This window comes from Propithecus coquereli, unplaced genomic scaffold (genome assembly GCF_000956105.1).
Source record: "Propithecus coquereli isolate 6110/MARCELLA unplaced genomic scaffold, Pcoq_1.0 Scaffold545, whole genome shotgun sequence".
Lineage (NCBI taxonomy): Eukaryota > Metazoa > Chordata > Mammalia > Primates > Indriidae > Propithecus > Propithecus coquereli.
In genome coordinates this window covers 125659-137869 of record NW_012151341.1, presented here as the reverse complement: position 1 = coordinate 137869, position 12211 = coordinate 125659, and positions in this window count along the sequence as shown.

Sequence of the window (12211 nt, the reverse complement as noted above, 5' to 3'; positions counted from 1 at the left end):
TAAAGTGGTAGCATTAAACATCAATGTAAAATTAATATTTTGATGACAAAAAAATTACTAGCAATTAAAAGAACTTTTCAGCACATGCCTTGAAATCAGGTGGGCCTGGGTTTGAATCCTATTCTTTTCACTTACGACTAGCTATACAGCTATTGTTTTGTTTTGGTCTAAAGAGATAGAAGTAAAGAAGAAGAAAATGCTTTTGTAATGACTTTTCACATATAATATCCTGGCGGCTGATTTTATGTGAGTAATTCCCACATCCTGCATTCCCTCCTAACAAATAAAGCAGGAAGGATGAAGGGAAAGAAAAGGAAAAATAAAAAAGGGAAGGAAGAATGAAAGGAGATAAAGGGACCACTTTAGTATGCTTTGAGTTTACACAAATGGTAAGGATAAAAACCATAGAAACCAACAGAAAATTTGGCATAGAATATTTGGATATCACATACTCCAGTTACCATGGAATTCACAGAAGGCACCAATGGACAAGGAATCTATGAAGAGACGTTCAACTTCATTAGGAATGAGGAAAATGCAAATCAATGTAATAATGACATGACATTTCACATTCAACTGACTGGCGAAAATGAAAATGTCCAACTTCTAGTGGGGTTGCATATTGACATAACAGCTTTGAAGGACAATATGACAATATCTAATAAACTTGAAGAAGTATGTATTCTCATTGGCAAACCTCTGACTTTTTAAATGTCCTAAGATAGTATCTCTCAAATTATAATGTGCTTCTGAATCACCTGGGGATATTGTTCAAATGCAGACTCTGTTCACAAGATCTGAGTGAGGCCTGATATTCTGCATTTGTAACATGTTCCTAGTTGAAGTCAATACTGCTAATTCATGGACCATGCACTGAATCATAAAATGGACAAATTCCTAGAAAAAATACAGTCTCCCTAGCTCAATCAGGAAGACATAGCATTCCTGAACAGACCAATATTAAGTACCAAAATTGAAGCAAAAATAAAAAACTTTCCTAAAAAGAAAAGTCCCAGACCGGTTGGTTTCACACCTGAATTCTACCAGACTTACAAAGAAGAACTAGTGTCTATCCTACAGAAATTATTCCACCACACTGAGAAGGAAGGAATCCTCCCTAACATGTTTTAAAAAGCCAACAACACCCTGATATCAAAACCAGGAAAGGACTCAACAAAGAAAACTATAGGCCAATATCCCATATGGATATAGATGCAAAAATCCTCAATAAAATCTTAGTGAATTGAATTCAGTTGATCATCAAAAACATAATCCATCACAACCAAGTGGGTTTCATCCCAGAGATGCAGGGAAGGTTCAACATATACAAATCTATAAATGTAATTCATCACGTAAATAGAAGTAAAAACAAAAACCATATGATCCTCTCAATAGATGCAGAAAAGGTATTCAACAAAATTCAGCACCCTTTTATAAAAATGCTTAACAAAATAAGTATAGACAGAACTTACCAAAAATGATAAAAACCATATATGACAAACTCACTGCCAACATCATAATGAATGGGGAAAAATTGAAAGCATTCCTGCTTAGAACTAGAATCAGACAAGGTTGCCTTCTATCACCACTTTTATTCAACATAGTTCTGGAAGTCCTAGCCAGAGCAATCAGACAAGAGAAGGAAATCAAGGGCATCTAAATGGGGGCAGAAGAGGTCAACCTATTGCTCTTTACTCACAATATAATCTTATATCTAGAAAACCCCAAAGATTCTTCCAAGAGACTACAGGAATTGGTAAATAAGTTCAGCAAAGTCTCAGGTTACAAAATCAATGTACAGAAATCAGTAGCATTCCTATGTGCCAACAGTCAAGCTGAGAACAAAATCAAAGGCTTAACACCTTACACGATAGCAACAAAGAAAATAAAATACCTAAGAATACATTTACCTAAAAAGGTGAAAGACTTCTACAGGGAGAACTAGGAAACACTGAGGAAGGAAATAGCAGAGGACGTAAACAGGTGTAAACCTTACCATGCTCATGGGTCAACAGAATCGACATTGTTAAAATGTCTATACTACCCAAAGTGATCTACAGAGTCAATGCAACCCCTATTAAAATACTAACATCATTTTTTTTGAATATCTAAAAAATATAATTCTATGCTTTGTATGGAACCAGAGAAGATCCCGTATAGCAAAAGCAACCTTAAGCAAAAATAACAAATTGGGAGGCATAAATTTACCAGACTTCAAGCTGTACTACAAGGCTATAGTAACCAGAGCAGCATGGTACTGGCACAAGAACAGAGACATAGACCAATAGGACAGGACTAGAACCCAGATATAAAACCATCCTCATATAGCCATCTGATCTTTGATAAAGCAGGCAAAAACATACACTGGGGAAAAGAGATCTATTTTTCTAAACAACTGCCTTATTTGTATTAATAGAGAAATTATATTGAAAGAAAGACACATAATGTTGTGGCTAGCCTTAAAAATTTACTCAACAAAATTAAAGGGCAAAATCTGACCTAAAAGGAAAAGAACAAAAAATGTGCATTGCCCCAATAAGAACAACAATAAAAACCAGTTCCCTTTGTAGCCTACTGATTAAAGTTCTATGCTTGCACATCAACAGCCTACATTTGTTTCCCAGGCAGGGAATTCCTGTTCTAGTTTGATACTTACATGACTTTCACCACTTATTGATTCTTTTCTCTTCTGTGCATGGCTTTTGATTTCCTGTATTCTCTTGAGGCATATGAGACCTTTAGGCATTTATATATAATGGTCAGCTGAAAAGCTGAGACCCTAGAAAATATGCCTGGACAAAAAATGTAGGTTACACCTTATTTATGAATAGCAAGACTTTTCTTTGAGCTGTTTTTGTGGCTTTTCTGGATCTCATAAGAACTATTCTCCACCTCTTTGGAGACATCTTTTGCTTCCTTGGTTAAGTTGTAACCTTGGTTAAGGATTATTGGTTTCACCTAAAAGGGTATTTTAGTTAAAAAATTCAAAAACAAAACTGACAGCTGTTTGTCACAGCTAAAGTCTGGTCCACTCATCTTCAGTCCTCCCTACTCCTTCCTCTTTGCCGATCATGGAGTTTGGGCCAATAAAGGTGGCTAACTATTCAGACAGTGTTTAAGTAAGGCAAATGCTGAGCTGTAACCAATCCAGTTGTTTCTATACCTCATTTCCATTTTCTGCACATCACTTTCTCTTTTCTGTCCATGAATCTTCAACCATGTGGAGGTGTTGGTGTCTCTCTGAACCTATTCTGGTTCAGCTGCCCAATTTGTGAATTTCTCCTTGCCCAATTAACTCTGTTAAATTTAATTTGTCAGAAATGGGTTAAAAATACAGCTCCCAGAGACCCCCAGGAACACTAAGTGTCCAAGTGAGATATCCACCAGGTCCATTGTTTCCATTGCTCTCTCACAGCAACTGGGGCTTGTGAATAAGTTCTCTCTTAATATTCCAAAGCTCAACATATTTGTGTTTTGAGCTCATTGGATTTGTTTGAGCAATCTTTTCTTTATCCTAACCAGGTTTGGAAGTCACAACAGAAACTGAACTAGGTCTGGGATTAGATTGGATCTGATAATTAATTGGCTTAGATCCAGTTAGAGGCCTCAAATATCTGACTGGGTCAGGCAGAAGCTGACAGTAAATAGCAATACAACAGGGGGTGTGAACTCCAGCTTTTAGGAATTTGCAGAGATTTCTGTGTTCTATCCCTTTGTTCCTTTTTCTTGAGTGCTTGAGTAAAGAAAAATCATTGCCTAAGTTGGTCATGGAGATATGAGAACCAAAGCCAAGATTCAAGGTAAAAATAGGATTCTTAATTCTGAAGAACTGAATACTCTCTACTTTTTGGCTATACATGTATCAATATTAGAGGCACAGGAAGTAGCAAACACTTACAGAAATGGAAAGCTCTTCCCAAAGGCAAATTTTTGCCTAGCTCATAATTGCATAAGACAATAAAATAGATAATTAAAAGATTGATAGTCTGAATATAATAATAATAATTAAGAGCCAGAAAATAAAAATTCATTGTAAGAACTATAAGATCTGCTTTTATCTGTGTGTCTATATGTCTGCTTCTATATATGTTATGTGTATGTGATATTTCACTATCAAAATATATAAAAGAGCTCTAATTAATTAGCTTAAAAACACCCACTTAAATCAAATATTTCTTCAATAAGATAGAAACTAACTCAAATGCCTTTTAGTTCATGTGACTTTAATAATACAGTAATTGACCACTGCTCAACTTTCTTTTTTATTCTGCTGTACACTGAGTCACAATTTCTCTTTGCATTCACCTTAAAAGGGAGACAATTAACACGGATCCAAATACCACAGATATACTGTGAGTCTCCTTCAATATTCTCTCAAATACTCAAAGCTGATTTCGACCTTAAAACTTTTACCCAAGGATTCACTCTTGTTCAGTACATTGGTGATGTTTTGCTCTCTATATAGGGTGCCCTTTTAGATTCTCTCATTCTTTTAAAGACTCTAGCTGAATGAGGCCACAAAGCCTCTAGGTCTAAACTCCAGTGGGTACAAACAACTGTTACTTAGGATGTGAAATATCTCAGGGCACTCAGAAGCTCACCCCAAAACACCTTGAGTCAATATTGTCATAGCCCTCACTAGAAATTGCACATTGGCAAAAGGAAAAGCTGCCGCTATTTACACAGACTCCAAACATGCCTTTGTAGTCTGCCGTGTAGTTGGTACAATTTGGAAATCTTGTAGTTTCTTAACTTCTGCTGACACCCTTATTGCCAATGGGCCTATAATTGCTGCCTATCACACACTATTCACCTTCCTTCCAAGATTGCTATTTTTCATTGCCCAGCCCACACTAAGCAAACAGATCCTGTACACCTAGAAAATGACAGAACAGACAGGGCTGCTAAATTTGCGGCCAAAAGGGCCCTTCCTATCTTTTTTTTTCACTCAATTTATTACCCTGTCCTTATCCTTATCTGATATTATTGATCATCAGGCTAATGCCCCACAATCTGAAAGGGATAAATAGATACAAAAAGGTGATTAACAATTATCAGGTGGATTATATATTGGACCAGACTCCCTGTGACCCCTTTTCTTTAAATTTTTTGGCTTGTACTTATCTCCCATCAGATGGGGCATATGTTAAATAGGGTATAGTTAAGAAAAATATATATATATTTGGTACTGCCCTGGGATCTACAAAATCTATGACCAAATTATTTTCTAGTACACTATTTGTAAATCTCACCAAAACTCTGGAGGAAACCAAAATGCTCCAAGAAGCCCCAAAAGTCCTAGACTGCCCCCTTCAGCATTCCAACTAGGCCCATTGACACTATAACAGTAGTAAAGAAATTAGTAACTGAGATTATTCCTCGTTTTGTTACTCCTTTATGAATTGAATCAGATCAAAGGACTCATTTGATAGCAGAAATAAACCACTTACTTTACTTGTAAAGGCTCTGGGGTACTTATTAAAATTTCATACTCCATATCATCTCCAATCCTCAGGGCAAGTGGACTGTAAAAGTATAGATATAAAAATGACTTTGAGAAAAGTCTGTCAAGACATTGGACTTACATGGCCAGAAGCATTACATTTGGCCCTTATAAAAATCCAGAATACTCCAAATAAAAGACATGAACTAACTTTTTGAAATAGTCCTCAGTCACCCCATGACTATTGACACCTCTCAACTTTCTATTCCTGGGATGAATGAACACTATGGGGATTTAAGTGAAAAATTCAATACCATGACTAGCTGCATACAGACACTAATATGCTTGGAGTATATCACTAACAGGCAAAAGAAGCATGGCCTCTGCCAACTGACAAGACTTGCCATCTTTTTTGACCAAGAGATCATGTGTACATCAAGTTTTTAAAAGAATGTATGTGCTGTCACCTTGCTGGAAGGCCCTTATGAAGGACTGTTAACTGCCTACACCACCATCAAAATAAAAAATAAAAATCCTCCTGGATTCATATGAGCCACAACAAACTACGCCGAGACAATTGGAGAATCACTCCTAGAGGTGACCTGAAAGTAAGGATTTCCAGGGCCAGTTCTCAGGCCTCTGGAGCAGACATCTTTGTGAAATAGACAGTTTTTCCCAAGACTGTAGATCAAGAAACCCCATGTTTCATCTGAAAACTTCTTTTTTTTTTTTTCCTTTTTACCCAACCCCCACAAAGTGTCCTTTTTAAACACTTCGTTTCAGCTTCCCCCTTCAAAGATTACACACTGGAAGTTGATCGAATTCTCCCTTTTAATCTTCCACCATGACTCTTCCTCCAACCTATGCCTTGCTCTTACTAACTCTTACTGTTTCTCCAGCACATCAGGCATAGACTGGTCATCCCTTTTCTGGCTATACTAACATTTAGATCATGCAAAGGAACCTGAACTAATTTTTGTTTCTGTCAATGTAAGTGCCTGGTGGAACCAGTCCAGAAGATGGATGTATGACAAGATCCACAGTCAGAGAAAAAAACATCATACAGCTTCTTCTGTTAGTGAGTCAAATGAACCCAGAAAAACTTCTGTGGAAGCTCAAGAACTGTCTGTTTCTTAAGTAAAGTCACTAGAAAGAAAAAATATTCCCTCTGGATTAAAACTGAGAAGATGCTAGAACTTTTCTGGGTGACGTATTAGGGCAATATTGCAATCACACCTTACGGTTTGATTCAACAGATGATATTTTTGTACTCTTACAAAGATCATAGATGGTGCTGATGCTAATTCTCATGATATCAATGTTTGTCAAATCATCAGATGTTATGAATGGCTTACAAAGTCAGACCTATGCAACTTGGAGTAGTTCACTTGCTCCCTTTGTTAAGTTGCCAGGCACTAAAAATTTCATATGGATAGACCAAAAGTCTGGACTAACTTAGTTAACTGACAAAACCAAGCTCTATAACTGCCAGAAATGGACCAGAGTTCTTTTATATCAAATATTTCACAACCTTTTCTGTTTCCATAGACTGACAAGAACACATAGAAATTGGAGATTTGAAAGTGCCAATGAAGGAGGACAGGCATAGCAAACTCCAGACTAGGGGGTCACAGGTTCCAACCTGACTATCTTTAAATAACAGTTTTTTTTTTATCTTCTGTGATGATAAAGTATACAAGTGGTTCCCACCTAGATGATCAAGACGCTGTAGACTTGGTATCTGACACCCTCTGTTACCAGGTATTCCACTTTAAATCCCAGCCAAATTACAAACTTGGATTCTTTCATTCATAAAGCAGTACCACACAAATGTACTAGACATGATGTTACAGAAAACCCACTTGTATATCACAATTCTAAGTTCTTTTCAAGGCTCAGGACTCTTTTCCCAGCATTTGAAACTTAAGAGATTGAAAAGATAGTTTTAAATCTCTCTGTGGTAATAGAACAAGAGTTGAATATCACTATGCAAGCATTTGGAGCACTTCAGTTAGAAGCTGACAGCCTAGACTCTAAACCACCATGTCCTGGATACCCTGACAACCTAACAGAGAGGAGCTTGAGTGATTTTTTGGTGAAAACTGTTGTTTCTGTGTAAACCACTCAGGGCAAGTAGAGACTGTTCTACACCTCTTAAAAGACAAAATAAATATTCTCCATCAGATGAATGAAGCAAAACCATTCTATTGGTCTGACCTATTCCCAGGAATGGGAGACTGACTTAATGGGGGGGTGGGGGAATGTACTTACATCTGTTATTTTCTATTTATTCACACTCATTCTATGTTCATGTCTCCTTTTTCGGATCTCTTGTTATTAATACTTGACTACTAACTAAATCTCTCTCTCTGAAGCAGCCAACTCAGCTTTTAATGTGTGAAACCTCTAGGGAAGTTCCAGACAGGAGGAATAAAGGAGCTCATGGAATTTCACCTCAAACAATGACTCCTTAGTATAAAGAGCATTTTGAATTAAAGGCCCTTAGAGATCAACAGACATTAGAAGGTGTTTCCCTCTATCTGTATAAAACCAGATGGACCCATCAAAAAGAACAATTGCCTTCCTTCTCTTCCATGTTATTTCAATATATTGCAGGAAAGATGGTCAAAAATGCAACCAGTTTAATAGTGAGTAATTGACACTCATGTACACAGATGGAAGTAAAAGTCAACAGAAATCAAGCAGATGGGAGGGGGGAGAAAGGGATGGGTGAGATCATACCTGACACATACAATGTACACTATCTGGGTGATGGACACACTTATAGCTTTAACTCAAGCAGTATAAAATCAATCCATGTAACCAAAACATTTGTACCCCCATAATATTCTGAAATAAAAAAAAAAAAAGAATGCAACCAGACCTGGCCCAACCCATTTTAAACACCTATCTCTCAGCTTAATTTAATTTGCAGAGATAATAATTTATAAGTCAATTTGTTCCTTCCCATCCATTCATGCTCCCAAGTATCTATTCATCCTCCCTAGTAACCATTTATTGCCCCTAAATAGAATTACCCATATTCCTCATCTCCCTTTCCCATCTGAAATAAGGATATATAAATTTCTGAACCCCATTGGGATATTGTGTAATCACTTGTGATTCTCTCTGTGTTCACGGCCAAGCAATCTCTTTCTCTTGTTGATCTGCCTTATTGTGAGTTGATTTTCAGTGAATCTTCCAGGGCAAAGGGGAAGTTTCCTCTCACCTCCACATTGTACACACAGATGTGCCATCTTTTCAACTAGAATTGTTGGTAAAACAGAAAAATCAATCATTAGAACAAAATATGATATATGAATAAAGCCACTAAGCCTAAACTTGTGTGTATAGCATGGTCTTGTATAAAGACCCATCCTAGGGAGAATCCTGGAGCACTCACAAACCATACGTGCTAGAAGGCAATTAAATTAAGACTGACTGGTGCTTTCTTCAATGGCTTCCATGGAAGTCTTGGGCAAATCAGTTGACTTCCACAGTATGCCCATGTTAATTAAATGCTAAGGAAAAGTAAAATCTCTGACCAAAATATTTTCTGAGTCATTGTAGAGTATTACTAACTGATGGGACCCTGTTAGGAAAATACACTCATTTATTTATTTTTTATTTTTTTTGTTTCATAGGTACTAGAATATACTTTTCTTCTTTTGTCACGTGTTTATTAATAATAATTCAGAATGGTTTTATTTTGCTTGAGGAATCACTAATTCTAACATAATTATCAGTATCTTTCACCCTGACTCTTTGCTTTGGTGGTCTTAAAGAAGCTCAGGTCCTGTTTTATATCCCTTGATGTAATGCCATTTGAGTAAAAGTTCTCATGCATTGAGGAAAGTGATTAAAAATGGATGACACTTTTTTTCTCTTGTCGTTTGTTTGCCAATTAAAGGGAAAGGCAGTCTACCTTTTCTGCTGTGCCAGCACCACAGATAGGCTGCAGCTACTTTTCCATTGACTTAATGTACTCAGGAACTCACCTGGGTCATGACAAGCCCCCATTACTACCACTTTGACTCTTTCAGGTGCTGCTGGAAATTTTTCTCCTTATTTCACAGTCCAATGCTACCCTTTCGATTTAGTGCTTTGAAATTTTCTCTCTAGTTCTAGTTTATTTTCCAAAGTCTCTTTCACTTTCCACCCACAATACCTTCATAAAACTGCCAACATCTCTAAAATCTTTTTTCCTTAAATGTACTTCTTTTATTCTGACATTGTTTCATCATGTACTTAGCTCTTAAATTGCTTTTCTCTGCATAGTAGTTTCATACACATGTTTTAGCAAGTATCTATAGAAAGCCAGGGTAGTGTTATGTATTAGGTTATAATGACCAGCGTTTTCATCATACTTTGTAATTCTGGCAAACACAGTGACGATTTTCCTGAAAATTTAAGAAGAACATTATTAAAACATAATAAGTTCTTAGAACATTAATTTATTTAAATCCTTTGCTCAGGATAGTAACACTGAGATAGAGAGGCCAGGAACTCAGGGTTCTTGTCCAAACTCCAGACTCCTCTAGATTTCCCTGTTATTTAGTTTTATGGACAAGACTGTGAGTCTCATCTCTCAAATAACAATGCTTGAATTTCTTCTTAGGGTCTCTGTGGTGTCAAGTAAATCTATGTTTCTAAATTTTATTATTAGGGGTCATTATTATGATTAGCAATCATGTTTCAGATTTAAAAGTTTAACTCACATATTTCTTAGATGTGCAAAGAAAATGAGATTCTTTGTTTTAGTAATTGATCCGAACTTCCTCAAGAGCCTCTATTCCGTTGGAAAGTGATTAGAAAGTGGGGGTGGCTGCAGTGAGGAGCAGAGGGGAGATAAATTCTATAAAGATAATCAATGGAATTTCTCCCTCCTAAGCTTTAGAGAGTCTTTTCAGCATTCTGTTTTTGAGAATGTCTGTCTTTTAGATTATCTCCTCCTCCTCTCTCCCTGTTTTGTTCCAAGATGGTGTCCAGATATGTAGGTTGGTTTAAGGAGAAAAAAAATGCATCAGCATTGTAGTACACAAAATAATGAGTCCCTGAAGATAGCCACATCCTAATTCCCAGAAGCTTTGAAAATGTTACATTACAATGCAAGAGGGAATTAAGGTTGCAGACAGCTTCAGGCTTGCCAATCAACTGAATCTGAATCAGAAATGTTATCCAAGATTATTTGGGTGGGCCCAATATAATTACAAACGTTCTTATAAGTAAAAGAAAAAAGCAAGAGAGTCAGCGTCAGGGTGATGCAGGGTGAAAAATGTTCCACGCACTGTAGCTGACTTTGAAGATGGATGTAGACCAGGAGTCAGTCTCTAAAAGCTGGAATAGACAAAAACTCTATCCTTATCTAAAGCCTCCAGAGCAATGCAGCCCTGCTGATAACTTGATTTTAGCTTAGTAAGACCCACTTTGGAAATCTTACTTCCAGATCTGTAAGATAATAAATTTATATTGTTTTAAATCATTAAATGTGTGGTAATTTGTTACAGTAGCAATAGGAGACTAATACGAGACCCATGTCATAACTTCTTGATCTTTGTTGCTCCCTGCTGTGAAACACTCTAGTCTAATTGATCATCATTGAGGTATAACTGTTTTTGTTTGGCCTTTCCAGGTATCATGCTAGATCATTGGCATCTGTGGTCTCCACTGTTTGTCTCTGGCTCAAAGTCCCCGTGCTGTTGCCTTTGTGTCCTGATCCACTGGCTATTGCGGGACCTCTGCTTTGCCTTAATGACACGTGACACATCTGTGCTACATGGAGACCATGGAGATTGGGGAGTGAAGCTTCGTAATCATCTATCTAAACACCTCCCTTGGTTGCGGTGGGAGGTCATCCCTGAGGTTTGGTCTGCACCACCACAAGTGGTAGTTTTCTCCATGGGTTTCGAGTGCAAAGCTTTTTGCTCTAGGTTTCCCACCAATCTAACACGATTAGGAAAGTCAAAGTACAGAGTTCTAACTATCTGCTTCCCATATCACTGTTCCATTTCTCATTCTCACAGTGCTCCAAACTTGAAGAAATGTGCTTTTCTCACCAACCTTTCTTTTTATCATATCCTGAATTCCCTTTATATTTAATTTATAGATAGTAAAATCTATGATATGGTGGCAAGATTAAATGTCAACATGTTAAAGGTAGTTAAAATAATTTATAATATCCTTTCTTTCTCAACATAATCTTATTTTCAAAATTGTTGTGTTGATATGGGCTGAAGAAATTTTACTCTTGATACCAACATGAGAATTCGATTCTCTATTTTCCTGTGGATTCACATTGCACAATTCCGTCTTCCATGAAACAAATGAATGCCTTCATAATATTATTCATGAGGATAGCGAAATATAAGAAGATTAAAAGAGAAAAATTTCTTGAAAATTTTTTTTCATAACATCAAAAATGTAGGGTTTTCTTTTGATATTATATATGCTAATTATTTCAAATGAAAGTAGAGATTATATAACTGTGAGGTGCAATGATGAGGACTATTATTTAAAATGTCAAATATGTACTAGTGATTATGCATATTATTAATATTTAATTATACTAAATCACATGCTTTAGTTTTAAATTAGAAAACTCAAGAAAGTTTATTAAAATTTGGGTCCCAAATATGGTATTTATTACACCAAAGCAGATATAAACATATTCCTTAAGGTCTTTGATCAAATTGGATTCGTGGAATTACGGCACTAGTGTAAATCATAAGAAATCACTTGATACATCCCACTGAATCCCTGGAGTACCAT